Below are 6,980 nucleotides of genomic sequence, written 5' to 3' on the forward strand. Positions count from 1 at the left end.
GGGCCACAGGACTCGGAGTGCAAACATCGGCTCTTTTCCCTGGGAAAGAAAACTCACCAGTCCAGGTTCCTGATGTCAGTTTGTAGAGCTCTTTTTGGACTCTCAGGGCAGCACAAGTATGAGGTGGGGGCAGCTCCTGTCTGGGACTTATCCTTCGATGTTCGGATTTTTTGCACTCAACTGCCCGCTCAGGGCCACAGGACTCGGAGCGCAAACATCGGCCCTTTTCCCTGGGAAAAAAAACTCACCATTCCAGGTTCCTGATGTCAGTTTGTAGGGCTCCCCTGGGACTGTCAGGGTAGCACAAGTATGAGGTGGGGGCAGCTCCTGTCTGGGACTTATCCTTCGATGTTCGGATTTTTTGCGGTCAGCTGCCGGCTCAGGGCCACAGGACTCGGAGCGCAAACATCGGCTCTTTTCCCTGGGAAAGAAAACTCACCAGTCCAGGTTCCTGATGTCAGTTTGTAGGGCTCCCCTGGGACTGTCAGGGCAGCACAAGTATGAGGTGGGGGCAGCTCCTGTCTGGGACTTATCCTTCGATGTTCAGATTTTTTGCGGTCAGCTGCCGGCTCAGGGCCACAGGACTCGGAGCGCAAACATCGGCTCTTTTCCCTGGGAAAAAAAACTCACCAGTCCAGGTTCCTGATGTCAGTTTGTAGGGCTCCCCTGGGACTGTCAGGGTAGCACAAGTATGAGGTGGGGGCAGCTCCTGTCTGGGACTTATCCTTCGATGTTCGGATTTTTTGCACTCAGCTGCCCGCTAAGGGCTACAGGACTCGGAGCGCAAACATCGGCTCTTTTCCCTGGGAAAGAAAACTCACCAGTCCAGGTTCCTGATGTCAGTTTGTAGAGCTCTTTTTGGACTCTCAGGGCAGCACAAGTATGAGGTGGGGGCAGCTCCTGTCTGGGACTTATCCTTCGATGTTCGGATTTTTTGCACTCAGCTGCCGGCTCAGGGCCACAGGATTCGGAGCGCAAACATCGGCTCTTTTCCCTGGGAAAAAAAACTCACCAGTCCAGGTTCCTGATGTCAGTTTGTAGGGCTCCCCTGGGACTGTCAGGGCAGCACAAGTATGAGGTGGGGGCAGCTCCTGTCTGGGACTTATCCTTCGATGTTCCGATTTTTTGCACTCAGCTGCCCGCTCAGGGCCACAGGACTCGGAGCGCAAACATCGGCTCTTTTCCCTGGGAAAGAAAACTCACCAGTCCAGGTTCCTGATGTCATTTTATAGAACTCTTTTTGGACTCTCAGGGCAGCACAAGTATGAGGTGGGGGCAGCTCCTGTCTGGGACTTATCCTTCGATGTTCCGATTTTTTGCGGTCAGCTGCCGGCTCAGGGCCACAGGATTCGGAGCGCAAACATCGGCTCTTTTCCCTGGGAAAGAAAACTCACCAGTCCAGGTTCCTGATGTCAGTTTGTAGGGCTCCCCTGGGACTGTCAGGGCAACACAAGTATGAGGTGGGGGCAGCTCCTGTCTGGGACTTATCCTTCGATGTTCGGATTTTTTGCGGTCAGCTGCCCGCTCAGGGCCACAGGACTCGGAGCGCAAACATCGGCTCTTTTCCCTGGGAAAAAAAACTCACCAGTCCAGGTTCCTGATGTCAGTTTGTAGGGCTCCCCTGGGACTGTCAGGGCAGCACAAGTATGAGGTGGGGGCAGCTCCTGTCTGGGACTTATCCTTCGATGTTCGGATTTTTTGCACTCAGCTGCCGGCTCAGGGCCACAGGACTCGGAGCGCAAACATCGGCTCTTTTCCCTGGGAAAGAAAACTCACCAGTCCAGGTTCCTGATGTCAGTTTGTAGGGCTCCCCTGGGACTGTCAGAGCAGCACAAGTATGAGGTGGGGGCAGATCCTGTCTGGGACTTATCCTTCGATGTTCGGATTTTTTGCGGTCAGCTGCCGGCTCAGGGCCACAGGACTCGGAGCGCAAACATCGGCTCTTTTCCCTGGGAAAGAAAACTCACCAGTCCAGGTTCCTGATGTCAGTTTGTAGGGCTCCCCTGGGACTGTCAGAGCAGCACAAGTATGAGGTGGGGGCAGCTCCTGTCTGGGACTTATCCTTCGATGTTCGGATTTTTTGCACTCAGTTGCCCGCTCAGGGCCACAGGACTCGGAGCGCAAACATCGGCTCTTTTCCCTGGGAAAGAAAACTCACCAGTCCAGGTTCCTGATGTCAGTTTGTAGAGCTCTTTTTGGACTCTCAGGGCAGCACAAGTATGAGGTGGGGGCAGCTCCTGTCTGGGACTTATCCTTCGATGTTTGGATTTTTTGCGGTCAGCTGCCGGCTCAGGGCCACAGGATTCGGAGCGCAAACATCGGCTCTTTTCCCTGGGAAAGAAAACTCACCAGTCCAGGTTCCTGATGTCAGTTTGTAGGGCTCCCCTGGGACTGTCAGGGCAGCAGAAGTATGAGGTGGTGGCAGCTCCTGTCTGGGACTTATCCTTCGATGTTCGGATTTTTTGCAGTCAGCTGCCGGCTCAGGGCCACAGGACTCGGAGCGCAAACATCGGCTATTTCCCTGGGAAAGAAAACTCACCAGTCCAGGTTCCTGATGTCAGTTTGTAGGGCTCCCCTAGGACTGTCAGGGCAGCAGAAGTATGAGGTGGGGGCAGCTCCTGTCTAGGACTTATCCTTCGATGTTCCGATTTTTTGCGGTCAGCTGCCGGCTCAGGGCCACAGGACTCGGAGCGCAAACATCGGCTCTTTTCCCTGGGAAAGAAAACTCACCAGTCCAGGTTCCTGATGTCAGTTTGTAGGGCTCTTTTTGGACTCTCAGGGCAGCACAAGTAAGAGGTGGGGGCAGCTCCTGTCTGGGACTTATCCTTCGATGTTCGGATTTTTTGCGGTCAGCTGCCGGCTCAGGGCCACAGGACTCTGAGCGCAAACATCAGCTCTTTTCCCTGGGAAAAAAAACTCACCATTCCAGGTTCCTGATGTCAGTTTGTAGGGCTCCCCTGGGACTGTCAGGGTAGCACAAGTATGAGGTGGGGGCAGATCCTGTCTGGGACTTATCCTTCGATGTTCGGATTTTTTGCGGTCAGCTGCCGGCTCAGGGCCACAGGATTCGGAGCGCAAACGTCGGCTCTTTTCCCTGGGAAAGAAAACTCACCAGTCCAGGTTCCTGATGTCAGTTTGTGGGGCTCCCCTGGGACTGTCAGGGCAACACAAGTATGAGGTGGGGGCAGCTCCTGTCTGGGACTTATCCTTCGATGTTCGGATTTTTTGCACTCAGCTGCCGGCTCAGGGCCACAGGACTCGGAGCGCAAACATCGGCTATTTCCCTGGGAAAGAAAACTCACCAGTCCAGGTTCCTGATGTCAGTTTGTAGGGCTCCCCTGGGACTGTCAGGGCAGCAGAAGTATGAGGTGGGGGCAGCTCCTGTCTGGGACTTATCCTTCGATGTTCCGATTTTTTGCACTCAGCTGCCGGCTCAGGGCCACAGGACTCGGAGCGCAAACATCGGCTCTTTTCCCTGGGAAAAAAAACTCACCAGTCCAGGTTCCTGATGTCAGTTTGTAGGGCTCCCCTGGGACTGTCAGGGCAGCACAAGTATGAGGTGGGGGCAGCTCCTGTCTGGGACTTATCCTTCGATGTTCGGATTTTTTGCAGTCAGCTGCCCGCTCAGGGCCACAGGACTCGGAGCGCAAACATCGGCTCTTTTCCCTGGGAAAGAAAACTCACCAGTCCAGGTTCCTGATGTCAGTTTGTAGAGCTCTTTTTGGACTCTCAGGGCAGCACAAGTATGAGGTGGGGGCAGCTCCTGTCTGGGACTTATCCTTCGATGTTCGGATTTTTTGCACTCAGCTGCCGGCTCAGGGCCACAGGACTTGGAGCGCAAACATCGGCTCTTTTCCCTGGGAAAAAAACCTCACCATTCCAGGTTCCTGATGTCAGTTTGTAGGGCTCCCCTGGGACTGTCAGGGCAGCACAAGTATGAGGTTGGGGCAGCTCCTGTCTGGGACTTATCCTTCGATGTTCGCATTTTTTGCGGTCAGCTGCCAGCTCAGGGCCACAGGACTCGGAGCCCAAACATCGGCTCTTTTCCCTGGGAAAGAAAACTCACCAGTCCAGGTTCCTGATGTCAGTTTGTAGGGCTCTTTTTGGACTCTCAGGGCAGCACAAGTATGGGATGGGGGAAGCTCCTGTCTGGGACTTATCCTTCGATGTTCGGATTTTTTGCGGTCAGCTGCCGGCTCAGGGCCACAGGATTCGGAGCGCAAACATCGGCTCTTTTCCCTGGGAAAAAAAACTCACCAGTCCAGGTTCCTGATGTCAGTTTGTAGGGCTCCCCTGGGACTGTCAGGGTAGCACAAGTATGAGGTGGGGGCAGATCCTGTCTGGGACTTATCCTTCGATGTTCGGATTTTTTGCACTCAGCTGCCCGCTCAGGGCCACAGGACTCGGAGCGCAAACATCGGCTCTTTTCCCTGGGAAAGAAAACTCACCAGTCCAGGTTCCTGATGTCAGTTTGTAGAGCTCTTTTTGGACTCTCAGGGCAGCAGAAGTATGAGGTGGGGGCAGCTCCTGTCTGGGACTTATCCTTCGATGTTCGGATTTTTTGCACTCAGCTGCAGGCTCAGGGCCACAGGACTCGGAGCGCAAACATTGGCTCTTTTCCCTGGGAAAGAAAACTCACCAGTCCAGGTTCCTGATGTCAGTTTGTAGGGCTCCCCTGGGACTGTCAGGGCAGCACAAATTTGTTCTCTTGGCCCAGTGGCCCTGATCGGGCAGCTGATTGCAAAAAATCCAAACATCGAATGATTTTTATTTTTTTTTCATTTTTTTTTTAGGCCAAAACAAATCATACGTTCTAAACAGGAACTTCCTCAAAATCAAGCGTTTCAGTAAACCAAAAAAACTGTAACATATTTTAAATAAGTATTAAAAGGCCAGAAAATGTAAAACAATTCGGCAACCCACAACTCTCTAGAACTATCTACAATAAACCTTCTTTTAAAAAACCCAACAAATACCCCCTACTACCTCAGCAATGTATCACCAGCAACACCAAACGAGTCAAAATACTTCAACTCCCATTTAAAAAATGCTCTATAAACTGAAACACTACAAGTCATCTACAAAATACACTCACCCTTCAACAACCTCCTCTAACCTATACACGAATCTAAAATAAATAAGAATTAACTATAAACTATCATACCTTAAATAACTCCACCATTAAACACTACTGTACCAAACTTATTAAAACTCCAATACAAACTAAAAGCAAAAACCACAAAATAACACACTACTGTTAACATTGCCAATGTATTTTTCCTCCATTCCTCTAACAACTAAATACAAACCTCAATTTGCCTTCACTTGAAAAACATACAACACACCTACATACAACTACCCCAAAAATAAAAACAGTCCTACCATCTAGCATAGATTCATCCAAATGAAACTTAAAAAGTCAAACTCAAAATCTTCTGTAATAATCCAACAACATTCGATGAAAAACATAACAAAAATATTTTTAAAAATCATCCAAATTCTTCTAAAATACTATTACACCACAAAAAAAAAAGCAGCAAAATCAAAAAGCATACTGAAAAATCCAGTTTCTAAAAATAAAATAACAAAAGAAACATCAAATTCCCACCAATTTCATCAAAAAAAGTCAGAATGGCTCCATGAGCCATCAAAAAAAAAAAAAAACCACAACCTAAAAGAAAATGCCAAACCACCTCAAACACAAACAATAAAACACAGCCCCTCTTACCATGGTATTATTTTAATATTATGATTAAAATACATATTCTATACAAAAATGTCCTCTACCCCGCCATCAATTCCACATAAAGCAAATAAATTAACTCTTATCATACAGGACATCCATATCAAAAATCTCAATCACCCTAAAACCTTCCAAATAATTACAAATTAACCCCAAAATAAGAACGTTAATCTCTAACAAAAGAAACCCAAAAACAAACAACACAAACTAAAAATACACCACCACAGAACCAACTACCAGCAAAAAAACCCCCACACTACACTCTTTTCACTAGCAGCTGTTAGTGAGACACATCACAAAAATGAAACAAAAATAAAAAACAGCCCACAGAAACCAAAACACATATAGAAAACAAATCACAAAACCCACTAGAAAAAGTCCAACCAGCTTACTAAACTTGAAACCACACAACAGACCCTGAAAGCTACTAAAAATGAAAACCATACCTCTACACTAACTCCAAGAGTAACCAGTAGTCTGCTAAGTTAACTTTAAAAACCAAAGTAATAAACGATATTAAAAAATCTAAACCACTAGACAATAAAAAGATAAGTACCCAAATAAAAAACTACCTAAAAAAATCCACAATATAAATACACAAGTTCCTAAAATAGCCCACTAATAAAAAGCAACCAACAAAAACATCAAACTAAAACAAAAACCCAAATAAATAAACTTAAATTAGCAGCGAAAAAAATTATTCCTAACTCAATAAATCCATAATGCCTCAAACCATCAAAATACAAATAGTAGCTGGAAATAAGCACATCACCAAAAGATAAATGTAACCATAAACAATAACTCCCAAATTACCGGTAACAATAAAACATTCATGACAATTAAACAAACCAAATGAATAAAACCTCTGTAATCGAATAAACAAGAAGGCAATTATCAAATAAAAAAAACCAAACTTACTAATTAACTTAATTAATTAACTTAAACCCACCAAAACAAACACTACATTCTCACTTCAACGAGGGCAAAGAAATGTGGGCTCCCCTTCAATTGCATCCCCCAGAAGAGCAGAAAAGAAGGGGTTTGCCTCAAATGATGGCAAAAAGCAGAATTTTACCTCAATCCAAACCCTTAAAAGGAGGGACAACAGGGCAGCCCCCCTCATTTCAACCTCAGGATGATGAAATTCAAAAGGTAAAAGAGAAAATTCCCCACTACAAAGGCACATCGGCTCACCTGTTTGGCTGCTGCTTCTCGGCACAAAGGTTTGTCCCTCGGC

Source organism: Taeniopygia guttata, chromosome 33 (genome assembly GCF_048771995.1).
Source record: "Taeniopygia guttata chromosome 33, bTaeGut7.mat, whole genome shotgun sequence".
Taxonomy (NCBI): domain Eukaryota; kingdom Metazoa; phylum Chordata; class Aves; order Passeriformes; family Estrildidae; genus Taeniopygia; species Taeniopygia guttata.